This window comes from Hemicordylus capensis, chromosome 1 (genome assembly GCF_027244095.1).
Source record: "Hemicordylus capensis ecotype Gifberg chromosome 1, rHemCap1.1.pri, whole genome shotgun sequence".
NCBI classification, from domain to species: Eukaryota; Metazoa; Chordata; class Lepidosauria; order Squamata; family Cordylidae; genus Hemicordylus; species Hemicordylus capensis.
In genome coordinates this window covers 327,139,174-327,153,785 of record NC_069657.1, presented here as the reverse complement: position 1 = coordinate 327,153,785, position 14,612 = coordinate 327,139,174, and the positions used below count along the sequence as shown (strand labels likewise).

General features: G+C 45.2%; 1 long non-coding RNA gene across 1 annotated transcript in view; it reads left to right on the top strand.

Moving 5' to 3' along the window:
* Positions 1–3,846: 3,846 nt before the first annotated feature.
* LOC128339767 (uncharacterized) overlaps positions 3,847–14,612 on the top strand; it is a 51,485-nt gene continuing 40,719 nt past the window's right edge. Inside the window, exon 1 of the long non-coding RNA XR_008313205.1 lies at positions 3,847–3,930. This is a non-coding gene — a long non-coding RNA (uncharacterized LOC128339767). The remainder of the gene's footprint in view (positions 3,931–14,612) is intronic.

Here is a 14,612-nt window from a genome sequence, read left to right as displayed (position 1 = left end):
ACCTTTTAAAAGTGGAGATTCTCTTTATTTATCAGGGGGAGAGCAACTGGCCGTATCCATCCTCAGCACAGCATCCCTCCAGTGGCTGTTGCTGGTGTCTATCTTATGTTTCTCTTTTAGATTGTGAGCCCTTTGGAGACAGGGAGCCATTATATTTATTTTTATCTATGTAAACCACTTTTGGGACTTCTGTTGAAAAGCAGTATATAAATATTTGTCGTATTTGTATAGCCCCTCCTTCATTAAAAGACATCTAACCGGGGTGGGGGTGGGATGAAAACAGAGGTATTCTGTTTAGTTTTTCAGGTTAGTCATTTGTTTAATCTGAGAACAGGAAGTTTCTCATCATAAATAAATGTAATTTTATTTTAGATTTTAAGTCTTTTTTGTCTCTGCTCCATCACACACTTTGATATGAGGAATGTACTCTAGTCTCCAGCAAGCCAAGATGAGCTATTTACTTGCATACTGACTAGCTGTTGCACAAACCAAAAAATGTGTTTGATTACTGCACTTGAATATTCACTCATAAACTAAGGTATTGCATTACCATGTTGGTTCTGGAGCTTCTGTATTTCCATTGAACTAACACTCTGTCTGCTGGAAAGTCAGTTAATGGTGTGTGTGTGGGGTGGGAGGGGGGGGCTCTATTCAGACATTATGTTGTACAAGACTTTAGATTATCCAGGTTTTTGTGTGAATGTACCTGCATTCATTTTAAAAGTGAACCTGGGTACAGGCTCCTCAAATGCATGATACAGATAGACAGTAGGGATTTGCTGGAATCATTTCGGTGCCTGTTTGAAGAGGTACCAAAATGATTTGGCTCCCTGCAGCTGATTCAAAAATCTCCAAAACAACAACAACAAAAAACTCCACAAAACCTTGTGTCACATGGCACATGCATCACATGGAGCATGCGTTGGCGCCATTTACGTGCTGATGTCACGTGAGAGATGCTAGGAGCAGGATTCCATCGCCATGGTGGGCACCTTAATGGAGACAGCAGCACAGGCTGCTGCTGTCATGGTAGAACTTTATGGAGTACAGTGCCACAATGGGGTGGTGTTGGCTCACAGTAGGGGCAGGAGGACCTGCCTGCCTCAAGGGGACCCCTCCCTGCCCCCTGGGATGTGCCTGAGGTATTCCGTGAACATCCCTAATAGGCAGTGTACATAATATGTGAAAAAATGTGTACATATCTGTACACACAAGTGTTTAACATTATGTTTGAATAGGGTTTCTGTGAAGCCCCTCTAAAATGCCATGCCATGGCAATGGGATGCGCCCCCAGAATCCCTCATGTGGCATTGGCACGTAAATGGTGCCGGTGCATGTGTCAACACCATTTACGTTCCAACACCGTGCAAGGGAAACCAGCAATGCATCCCATTGCCATGGCCAGGGGAGTATCTAGGGTGGGGCAGGCAGGGCACGTGCCCCAGGCGCCACTTGAAGGGGGGTGCAATTTCTTAAAATTAATTTTTTTTAAAAAAAATGGCCACCAAAACCAAAATGGCCACTGGGCATGCTCAAATGGCCTCTGTGAGGCCCTACGGCATGCCACGACTCACAGAGGCCATTTGAGCATGCACAGTGGCCATTTTGTTTTCAGCAGCCATTTTTTTTAAAAAAAGATTATTTTTAAAAATGACCACTGCACATGCTCAAATGGTGCCTATGAGGCCCTAGAGGCCAGTGGGAAGAGGGGAAAACTTTGCAGACCCCCCACAGCCTTTAGGAAGTCCCCTGAAGGGGCTACAGGTAATTTTTTTTAAAAAAAAAATTAATATAATATAAGTCACTGTACGCATATTCAGATTGGCACTATGTACAGAGAATCAGGGCTTGTGAATACTGAGCTGAAATTTATGAGCTAAGATTGTATCCATTTGCTCTTACTTTGCTTCTTGTGATAAGTGAGTTAAATGTGATGTCTTAATAATATGGTTATTAATGCTGAGATTGTCTTTGAATCAATGTGAAATCCTTAGTATTAAGGCCCACTGGGAGTTTCTTGCTCTCTTTCTCTCATTTTAAATGTCTTTCTGAAAGACTAGAATATATCCCAAGCAGTGACACAGTTTGCTCTGCATATTGTTTAATTATTTTCAGAGTATCTGGGAAAAGTCAAATTCTCCATTTATTTTAAAAACTTATGTAATGGTGATGCTACAATGCATAGCAGAGAATTAGACAGGCACTTCTATTTAGTTTTCCAAGTACACCTCCGCATAATATTTGGGTATTTCATGAGCCCCAGCATACTGAAATTTGTCGTTTTCCAGCATTTTCTTGGGCTGGCTACGTCCACTGCTAAATAGTTTTTGAAATATTAAAAGATTAACAAGCTTGACTTGTATTTTTCAGCTGACATTAAGGTAAAGTTATCTGAAAGATGGGTGTCAAATGTTTGGGCAGGGGGTGCAATTTCAGTGCTTGCCCTAGACGCTATTTTCCCTAGATACGCCTCTGGCCATTGCGCAGCATTTTAGAGGGGCAAGTGGCACAAGCTGCTCTTGCACAGAAGTTGTTCTGTGGCAATAATGCCATGGTGGACCAGTGGGGGCTTGGAAGACAGGCAGGTAGGACCTACCCACCTCCTCTTAAGAGAACTCTTCACCCCACACCCAAATGTTTCAGGGCCAGGGATCTGAAGCATTTCAGCACCTCTCCAAAGAGGCACCAGAACGCTTCAGGCTCATCCCTACTATGTACCCATTCGGACATAGTTTGAAATCTCAGGTAATCTGTGGTTAATCTGTGAAGATGGGAATCATCTCACATATGATCGTCCAACTGTGGGTTATACAACCCCTGGCTTCTGGGGTTCCCTCTCTCTTCCTGTTCTGCTGAGACTGCATCCCAGAAAGCTTTGTACCATGTGCACTGCCAGACTGCGGGCAAGTGTCAGGATGTCAGTAAAGTGACAACTATTGGCCACAGACTTCAAGGGCGCATGCCCAGTGCAATCCTGCCCTTATGGCATCGATTGCTCACCCTTGGGAGGGAAAAGGCATTTTAACCCTTTCCTCACACCACTTGCACCACTGCCCTTAAAAGAGCCCTGCAACCATATAGTCTTGCACAAGCAAAATTACTGATACCATGGAACGGCAAGGGACACTAGTTTTATGTTATTTCAGGAAGGAATCATGATGACTTCTTAGGAGGGAATATGTATACAAGGGCAGGTTCAGTCCATGAAGCCCTAGCATACTCTTGCCCCTGTGCTGGCTTGCCGCATAGGCGGAACTGGGGGGGGGGGGCAGGCAGGGCACGTGCCCTAGGCACCACTGAGGTGGGGGCACCATACCAGTTCCTGCCACCCCCACCGCATTGCCCACCTGCCCAGCCCCAGGGCCCCTCAGCCACTTGCCTCCAGCTTCGGCCTAGGATCTGCAAGGCCTAGGATCGGAGCAGCCTGCAAACTGCTAGGGATGTGCCTGAAACGTTTCGGAGGCCATTATGAAGGCCTCTGAAACGTTTCGGCACTGGGGGCATTTTGGCGTTTCGTTGTCATGCGTGCACGCACACATGGCAGAAGGGCAGATGCGCACGTATGGCGGGCGCATGCGCGCTCGCGACTTCCGGCCACTTCCGGCCGACGGGGCAAAAGCTGCCACCCTGAGGGGCTTCAAAATGACAGCGCGCCGGCGGGGGAAATGCGGCGGGAGGGGTGAATACACCCTCCCCCGCACTTAAAGCACTACCCCCCGTCAGCAACGACGATCTTTGTGCACATCCCTACAAACTGCAGAGCTCTTCTCTCCCCGCCTCTCAGCTGATCGGCGGGTGGGCGGGGCTTCCAGAGAGGCCTCCGAATAGGCCTCCCTGAAGCCTGAACTCGGCAGGCCCCAGCAAGCCAGGAAGGAGGAGGCTGGCAGAGCTCCCTGCAGCAGACCCTCCCTGCAGCACAGCTTTTGCAAGGTAGGCTGTGAATTCCGTTTTGTGATTACCCCCGTATATAGGGATCTGCTTGCCATAGGGCTTTGATATAGGGGGTGGGGCGAGACTGAGAAGTCTCTGAATATTTAATTTAAAATAGACTGAAAAATGTGCTGGCTTTAAAAACAAAAACTATCTAAGGCCTATAAGTGGCTTGTTTCATGTCAGAAAATTACAAATACTTCTGGAACAAATATTTATTTATTCATTCATTCTTTCATTCATTTATAAATGCACTTATGTTCAAGTTGTTTTGCAACCCAGAAGGTCTGAGTGAGAACTGTGAAGCATGTGTTGTGCTTTTATTTTATTTTATTTTTCTTGTGTGTGAACTGCTCCCCAATAACTTGCAGGGACTTCAGGGTAAATCTGGCCAACATGTGAATGCAGCACCTCCATTCCAGAGGAGATGTGTGTTAAATCGCTTTAAAAGCCTCGTGTGAAAAACCTCCTGGAATCAAACTTTACTGAATTTGTTCAGAATTCTGAGAAAACAAACACAGGCTCACCCTGCATGGTTGAAAGTCTCCTTTGCTAATCTGCAGCGAGGGGGCCATTTTAATAATTAGCATTGCTAGTGTGTTCTAGGCATTAAAAGTAGCACAAATATATAGTACTCAATGTATATCACTATATACTGTGAAGTGTGCATGTGTATATTCAGTGAAATGCATTTCCAGGCAGCATACTTATTTTGAAATATCAGACTTAAATCCTTGGGGGCCTGGGATGTGTGGAGGCCCTGGACCTTGAGGGTCTGGGGGCCCATTTTAAAATCTCATCTTGGCCCATTCCAACCTTGCTATGCCCCTGGCGGTCACTACACATGGGTTTCTGCACAAGACCTGCACAGAAGAAACTTCCATGTAGAAAATGTGTCTCTTGTAAATTGACCCTGAATTTTCCATCCATGACTGGGATATTTGAGAGTTAGAGCCAATAATAAAAGAACAACACACTGCTTGTGACAGGAAGGGGCAAATTACAATGATTTCTTAGTCTGGCAGGGGCTGGTTTTGGCCCTGGCAGAACTTGGCTGTCTATTCCTGTTGCAAATGCCTCTGTCTAGTGTGGCAAACTAATGTATCCTCCTCCCTCTTGGTGTCAAAGTAAGCACTAGTGTGGTAATGCACATATACCCCATCATGAGCCAACAGTCATCATAAGACAAAGGCTGGGAAGAATCATTCACTGGTTTATAGACCCCACCACCACCACCACCTCCTCCTCCTTCCCCTATTTTGCTAGTGGCTATTTGGGCAGGTGATCCTCTAGGACAAAGTCATGTTTTTAAAAAACAATGAGATGAGACAGAGAAAATGACACTTGGAATCTTCGCATAACTCCTGACTGTTGTTCTAAGTCTTTTACAGAGATGGCTCATGTTTTCAGGTTTTGATCAACAACCATGTCTAGATGGTACAGTGTTCCTTTTAACAGGGATTTCCAGATATTGTTGACTACAAGTCCCATCATTCCTGTTTGGACAGGGGCGCAATTTCAGTGCTTGCCCGAGACGCTATTTTCCCTAGTTACGCCTCTGGCTTGCCGGCTGGGAATTAGTCTTTTCATGAGAGGGCCAGTCCACTTTGGAAAACCAAGTCACTATGTGCTTCTTGCCTGCAGCCCTGGGCAGCTGGATCGGCCACCCAAGCAACTACTGGCTCCATCCCAGAGCCAATGGAGGTTGCGGGGATCAGGGGCTGCATGGCCCCAGAAGTTCCAGGATGCCCTGCGAGAGCACGCGGGGCATTCTAGGCCAGGAGTCTGGCTGCAGCCTCCCGGTTGGGGGTCTACTCTTGTGTCACCATGCACCGCAGCAGCACATGAGCAAATAATTGAGGTTAATGGAGCACTCACTCCATTAACTTCATTTAAGGGGAGGGGGAAATAGGCAGGCTAGCTGCCTTGGAACTACCAGGCTCGCCTGTAAGCCCGATGGTTCCCACAGTCAGTAGAAAGCAGGTTAAGGGAGCCTAGCCTGCTTTCTACTGATCATGGGAATAGCTTCAGGGTGGGGTATGGCGAAGAGGACTGTTGCTGGAGAGGAAGAGTCAGCAGAAATGCCACCCATCCTGTGCAGGCAACAATGCCACTCTACCACAACCAATGTTCAACAGGATTGAAACTGTCTTTAGAGACAGAAACCACTGACTTTAGAGTTGATAACTGAGGAAGCTATTGGAGTACCAATGGATCAATACTCCATTTTCACTGTAGTGGTCTTTATCATGTAATCTACTTACATGGTCAGCACACTACTGCAGGGTTTAAATACAGAGTTTTCTTCATTATTTCAAGCCCATCAGTAGTAGAGTACAGAAAATATAGATATCCTCATGGGGGGAAAAGAGACTATCAGATGCATTTAATACTCATCTTCACTTGAGTTTTCTTTATTGCTTTTAATTAAGCTTTCCCAAGGGTAATAAACGAAGGCATTTTATCTTATCACAGGATTTTAAAAAGCCCTTATGGTTACATTCCTTGTTCTTTCTCAGTTTGGAATGATGTAGACACCGATTGCTGCGAGGAAAAATAATGTAAAAATAACTGGAAGGGAAGATAGATTTTGTTAAGGGAAATATTATATTAAAATTGTGTATAAAATCATGCAAGGTAGGTAAAACACCTTAAGTAGCGCAGCGAGGAAACACCTTAAGTAGCGCAGCGAGGAAATGCTTGACTAACAAGCAGAAGGTTGCTGGTTCAAATCCCCGCTGGTATGTTTCCCAGACTATGGGAAACACCTATATCGGGCAGCAGTGATATAGGAAGATGCTGAAAGGAATCAGCTCACACTGCGTGGGAGGAGGCAATGGTAAACCCCTCCTCTATTCTACCAAAGGCAACCACAGGGTTCTGTGGGCACCAGGAGTTGAAATCGACTTGATGGCTTTACCTTTACTCAACCTTTACCTTTAGGTAAACAAATTGTATCCAATATATCAATGATACCCAGACAAATCCACCAATACATCAAAACCACATTAAACATCAAACTACACATTACATTAAGTATATCATCTGCACCACTAATAGCTTCCTTCCTGGCGCTAATAGCAGTATGCGGGCCACTGATCTGGATCAAGACCACAGTGTGACAAAGGACTACATTATTACTCTTAATAATAACCATAATATTTTCTTCCATTCCTTGCTCTTGTTCCAGTTCTGGATGTCTGTTTTCCTGCATCCCCAATGCTGCTATTTAGGAAGCAAAAACCAAGCACAACCAAGAGCAAAATGGGCAGTGAGGTGCTTAATGTTCAACCCCAAAGGATCCATTATTATTATTTCTACAGTGACCAAATCTTAGTGGCACCTATTGAGCATAATTCTACTTTGTGAAGGCTATTGATCACTGTGGATCTAATTGCACTCAGAGCCCAATATGAGATGGGACACACATACTGGATTGAATTTCGATCACACTTGATTAACTGTCTCAAAGATCTGTAATGGAATATAGATCTGAAATGTAACTAGAGTGTGGGTGATGACCCCACCCTGGGGAGGTAGGCAGCCACAGACACTATGACTGCCTCCCCCACTGCTGGACAAAACAACCAAACAAAGGAGCCTCTACAGTCATGTGACTGCTCCAACATCTTCAAAGGCGTACAGTTTACTGCATCGAGTGAGGTCACTCACCCCACCCCAGCCCCAAAGTTCTGAGTGGGTGAGCCAAACAACCTTCGGCCAAAAAGTCCTGAAAGGTTATGAACACCCCTTACATACCAGCGGTGGCTCTAGATCAGGGCTGCTCAACTTCAGCCCTCCTGCAGATGTTGGCCTACAACTCCCACAATCCCTGGCTGTTGGCCATTCTGGCTAGGCATTATGGGAGTTGTAGTCTAACAACAGATGGTGGGGGCAAAGTTTAGCAGGCCTGCTCTAGATGAACAACTAGTTCATCCCAAAACTTGCATTTAAGACCTACCAGTGTGACAGGAGACTATGCTAGTTATTGGCAACCACCACTAATGCCACCAGTGCCCCAAAGGATAATTAGTGAGAGTTATGTGGGGGGAAATCCCCACCAAAAGCTAAACAGGTAGGCATAAAAAATCCTACATGGCCCCAGAGGGGGGCCGCTAATCCCCCACTGAGAAGGAGAAGGCAGGTTAGTTCTGAGCTAATGCTGGAATGCGGAGGATGGCAGTGGATTGGCTTGTAAGGCAGCTGCCCTGATCCTAACCAACTGATCATGTAACTTCATGTGATCCAGGATGTGTCCCACCTCCACATGAGGCCACAACCCCATCCACCCTACCACCACACTGGGGACTAGAACAAAGAGTGACGCCGTCAGGAAAAGAACCCATTTCTATTCTGCATCAATATTAAAATGTAAATGCTGCTCATAAACACTTTTTGGTGTTGTCCTCAACTCCAAAGAGAGGTGCAACAGGACTGCCTTCAATGAGTATTCACTGTGTGCACTCATTTTTGGAAAGAATTCGCTCCAAGGCTGGAGCTAGGGCTCATATGCTATATATACACACCATTTAGAAACATAATGAGGTCATTCACACAATCACACGCACATACAATACTAGGCTGGGCTCGCTTAGCCTGGTGTTGCACATGTGTGTGAACAGTCTCACTGTGTGAATAACATCACTGTTTGATATGTCATGGCTGCTGGCAAGTTTCCACCCTCCTCCTGCAAACTACCTGGGGCCATAATTTCTTTGTTCTTGTGGCTCACATGATATGTTTTGTTGACACAAATCTTGGCATTTTGAGGAGTTTGACAGAGTGACTTACCATTGAGTTAGCTTTCTACTAAACAATTAAGCTATTCACATGCGAAGGCAAAACTGGGCGAAGGAAGCCCAGCCCGGTTTTGCCTGTGCGTGTGTACTGCCAGGATCGGGCCTGATCCCAGTGGCACCTTAGCAACATACCCGCCTAAATGAGGTTAGGAGAGCAAGTGTTCTCCTAACCCCATTCTCCATATTGTCTGCCAGCCCTGGCGCAATCAGTCAAGGCTAGCAGACTGTGGGGCTCTCGGTTGACTTCGGGGATGGGGATCTCCATAATGCAAAATGGGGCAATAGAGGGTGACACACAGCAATGTGGGGTGATGCATCCTGGCACCCTGACCCTCCACGCTGCTGACAGAAGCCAGCAATCGTGTGGGCAGGTGATCCGCCCACACAAGAAGGAGCCCTTTGTCATCTGCAGGGAGGTAAGTTTTTAAAGGCTTCCTCTCTGCTAGCCTTCTTGCCAAATGCTCAAGCACCGCCAACCCCAAATATTCAGCTATTACTAACTATGCCCAATAGGCAGTTAGGCACTTTTAGTTTGCTACTAGTACACAATGATAATACTCTAATAATAGCAATAGATCAAAACATCATGTAGATTATCTTGAAATTAGTGATAGCCAGGAAAACGGATAATACAGTTTCATCACCACAATCCATGACAGCAATGTTAATCTAGCCCCAATGCCACTAACCCATACATGTAGCAAGCTCATCAAATTATCATCCCATGATATTTTACTTAACTATTCTGCAGCATTATTGTTATTACTATTAACACTGACTTATTTATTCTCAGTGGGGCTATTTAGTTTAATGCACCAAAGCTCATTTTCTTCTTGTTAAATGAAGAGCTTGGTCTGGCTTTGGTCATTTTAATAGGGTCATTAATTCCTTCAATATTAAACAGAGATGTCAATAGCATCTTCTATACTAGATGGAGGGGGGGGCAGATAGCGATCTTGTTTACGAATATCAGATGCCATTCTAATACATTATTACTAGATTAATTATTAATACTGTAATTACTATAGAGAAAATACAATTCTGTGGTGGTAATAGTTTATTTCAGGCCTCAGGCAATTTCACTGAGAGCTGCTTTTAGTTACCTGTTGCTTCGAAAACATTAACTAAGAATGAGGACATCTTAAGAGGGTTGTAATAATGCAGATGTTTGAGGTATATTTCATCATCTTTTCAATTTGCCTAAAAAGTCTGAATTAACTGATAAAGAAGTACCAGTATTTGCACCTTGACCAATGAAGGCACGAAACATTTTTGGAAGTAAAGGGTCACAACTTTATTGATTCAACAAGCCAAAGAAGAACAAGGGATTGGCTCCCTACCCTCTACAGTGCAGTATCAGAGAAAAAAGTTAATAAGTTAGAGACATAATGTAAGTTGAGTGTCACCTAAAATGCATTGGGTGAAACACCTTGGCTCCAAGTAGCATCGTTGCCCTAAAGGCTGATTGCCGCTTCTCTTAGCTAACCTAAGGTCAATGCAGCTGCAGAAGCATTACTCATCACAAGCCATCAAGCCTGTATGTAGGCATTGACAAGCCTGGCAATGCCTCAGCAAGCTCAAGAAAGCCCCAGCCCGCACTCTCTAAGCCATAGAGTCTACAGACTGCCTCAGGGCTCCTCATCATGACAAATGCTTGCCTTAAGGTGGCGCAGGAGCCTCTGGTGGCGCAGTGGTAAAACTGCCGCCCTGTAACCAGAAGGTTGCAAGTTCGATCCTGACCAAGGGGCTCAAGGTTGACTCAGCCTTCCATCCTTCCGAGGTCGGTAAAATGAGTACCCAGAATGTTGGGGGGCAATATGCTAAATCATTGTAAATCGCTTAGAGAGCTTCCAGCTATAGAGCGGTATATAAATGTAAGTGCTATTGCTATTAAGGTGCTCATCAAACCCTACACTAATATTTCCCATTTTGTACTGTACCAGCCATTGCTACGAAGAAAAACCAACTAAAGAGCATAATGAGGCACTTCACGCGATTAATGTGAAGTGCCAGGAGGGTTAGTGCAGGGAGAGCGGGCTTAGCCCACTCTCCCCACATATCAGCAAAGCACTCACCCTGGGCAGTCGGATAGGCCCATACAGCTACCGGCTCTGTCACAGAGCAGATAGGGGCAGCAGGGATTAGGGGCCGCCTGGCCTCTGAAAATCCCAGCATGCCCCGTGGAAGATGCAGGGCATGCTGAGGCCTGGAGACTTGACGGAGCTGCCCAGTTGGGGGTCTCCTTGCGAGTTGCTACAGTGCGGAGTTGCCACAGTGCTGCAGCATCTCACGACCCGAAAACCCGGGTTAGCGGAGTGCTTGCTCTGCTAACCTGGGTTAAGGGGAGGGGTTTTTAGGTGGGCTAGCCACCAGAGAACCACCGGGCTCTCCTGAGAGCCCGGTGGTTCTCATAACCACGTGAAAGTGGGCTGGGCTTCATTAGTCCACTTTTGCGCAGTTGTGTGAATAGCTTCAGTGTGAGATAGACAAAGAGAGACCTCCATCATAAGCCAATTAGAACATAAGAACATAAGAACAGCCCTGCTGGATCAGGCTCAAGGCCCATCTAGTCCAGCATCCTGTTTCGCACAGTGGCCCACCAGATGCCGCTGGAAGCCACAGGCAGGATTTGAGGATGTGCCCTCTCTCCTGCTGTAACTCCCCTGCAACTGGTACTCAGAGGCACCCTGCCCTTGAGGCTGTAGGTGGCCCACAGCCCTCTGACTAGTAGCCATTGATAGACCTCTCCTCCATGAAGTCATCCAAACCCCTCTTAAAGCCATCCAGGTTGTTGGCCGTCACCACATCCTGTGGCAGAGAGTTCCACAAGTGGATCACGCGTTGTGTGAAAAAGTACTTCCGTTTGTTGGTCCTAGACCTCCTGGCAATCAATTTCATGGAGTGGCCCCTGGTTCTAGTGTTGTGTGAGAGGGAAAAGAATCTCTATCTCTCCACTTTCTCCACGCCATGCATGATTTTATAGACCTCTATCATGTCTCCCCGCAGTCGTCTTTTTTCTAAACTAAAAAGCCCCAGGTGTTGTAGTCTTGCCTCATAAGAAAGGTGCTCTAGGCCCCTGATCATCTTGGTTGCCCTCTTCTGTACCTTCTTCAGTTCAACAATGTCCTTTTTAAGATGTGGTGACCAGAATTATACGCAGTACTCCAAGTGTGGTCGCACCATAGTTTTGTATAAGGGCATTATAATGTTAGCCATTTTATTTTCAATCCCCTTTCTAATGATCCCTAGCATGGAATTGGCCTTTTTCACAGCTGCCGCACATTGAGTCGACACTTTCAATGAGCTGTCAACCACAACCCCAAGATCCCTTTCCTGGTCCGTCACCGACAGTTCAGATCCCATCAGCATATACTTGAAGTTGGGGTTTTTCATCCCTATGTGCATCACTTTACACTTGCTAACATTGAACCGCATTTGCCATTTTGTCGCCCACTCCCCCCATTTGGAGAGATCCTTTTGGAGCTCCTCACAACCTGTTTTGGATTTCACTACCCGGAAGAGTTTGGTATCATCTGCAGATTTGGCCACATCGCTGCTTACCCCTGCTTCTAGATCATTTACGAATAAATTAAAAAGCACCGGTCCCAGTACAGATCCCTGGGGGACCCCACTTCTTACTTCCCTCCATTGTGAAAACTCTCCATTTATACCTACCCTCTGTTTTCTGTCTTTCAACCAGTTACCTATCCACACATGTACTTGTCCCTTTATCCCATGACAGCTAAGTTTCCTCAGGAGTCTTTGATGAGGAACTTTGTCAAAAGCTTTTTGGAAGTCCAGGTAGACTATGTCAACTGGATCACCTTTATCCACATACTTGTTGACACTCTCAAAGAAGTCCAAAAGTTTGGTGAGGCAAGATTTGCCTTTGCGGAAGCCATGCTGGCTCACTCCCAGCAGGGCCTGTTCTTCGAGGCGCTTTACAATTTTATCCTTGATGATGCTTTCCATCAATTTGCCTGGAACGGACGTTAGGCCAACCGGCCTGTAATTTCCCGGATCGCCCCTGGATCCCTTTTTGAAAATCAGTGTTACATTTGCTACTCTCCAGTCCTCTGGTACAGAGCCCGATTTCAGGGATAAGTTAAATATTTTAGCAAGGAGGTCGGCAATTTCACATTTGAGTTCTTTGAGGACTCTTGGATGGATGCCATCCGGCCCTGGTGATTTGTTAGCTTTCAGTTTTTCCAGACAGTTTAGAACATCATCCCTTGTCACTTCTATCAGACTCAGCTTTCTAGCCTCCATCCCTAAAAAGCCTGGTTCAGGATCAGGTATATGCTCAGTATCCTCTGCTGTGAAGACAGACGCAAAGAACTCATTCAGTTTCTCTGCAACCTCCATATCCTCCTTAATAATCCCTTTCACTCCCTCATTGTCTAATGGCCCAACCACCTCCCTGGCAGGTTTCCTGCTTCTGATGTACTTAAATAAGTTTTTGTTATTCCCCTTGATACTTTTGGCTAAATGTTCCTCAAACTCTCTTTTTGCCTCCCTTATTGTCACCTTGCATTTCTTTTGCCAGAGTTTGTGTTCCTTTCTGTTCTTTTCATTTGGACAGGCCTTCCAATTTCAGAAGGAAGTCTTCTTCCCTTTTATGGCTTCCTTGGCGGTACCTGTTATCCATGCTGGCATCCTCCTGGACTTAGTGGTACCTTTCCTCCTTTTGGGTATACAATCTAACTCGGCTTCTAGTATTGTGGTTTTGAGTAAACCCCATGCACTCTGGAGTAAAGTGACTCTCCTGATTTTCCCCCTCAGCTTTCTTTTCACCATACTCCTCATTTTGGAGAATTCAATGTACGCCACAAAATTCCTACAAGCACATTTTCCTAAAATGGGCAAAATTCCTAAAAGTATAACCAGTTGAAACCCACACTATGTCCGAAGGCGGGTTGGGAGGGGTTTCTTTCTGAATGCTGACTGATGGGCCAGGTGAATTGGCGTTCAAATGTCTCTCAAACTCTACCCTCCCCTGTCCAACAGTCAATAAAAATATCCCATTTGCATTGTGCTCCATTCAACCAGAGGCTGGGGCAAGCAATCCACACCCTGGAGTGAGCAGCTCATTATTATCAAGGTGTGTGTGTGTGTGTGTGTGTGTGTGTGTGTGTGTCTTCCAGCACAAGTTTTCTATCATTTTCTTGTTCACTATTGCACCATACAAATATGAACTGAGAGATTCAGTGCAGAAATCATTCCCGAGATCTTCAACTTCCTCTGCATTTTTGACTTTCGTGACTGTGGGGTAAAGATATACAATAATTTGGATACTGCCTAATGAATGCTTAGATGGCAAAGACCCTGTTTCTGTTTTACTTGGAGCAGTGGGGTTGCTGCCATCTCATGATGATTTTCATCCTATGTCATTCTGAATTAAGGAATGTGACTGTGCTTGTGGTGGGGGGCGGATGCATTTTCCCCAAATAAGATACACAGGCTTGACTTCAGTGAACCTAATTGAGTCATAATGTCCTAAACATGGTCTATAAAATGGCAGCAATGGAATCTATCAAATACCATTTTTGTTCTGATATTTGATATTCATTTTATCATTGGTAGCTTTGCTGACTGATTCTATGACTTGACTGTCATGATGCATACAGAGAAAAGGCCATAAAGAATTATCCTGTTGTGTCTCAATGGTCACCAGGGCTATGCAAGGAAAAAATGTTTTGTTTTTCTATTCATTGTTGTTGCTGAAAGCCTCATTTGTTGTGTTATGGATTCATTAAAATCAGTTTCATCCTAATTTATCTATCTATTTATTTATGGAAATTTTCTTATATACCGCCTCCTCTAAAAACTCCATGCAGTGGACAACACCGCCAATAACAATATTTTTTAAATTACCTTTTTAGT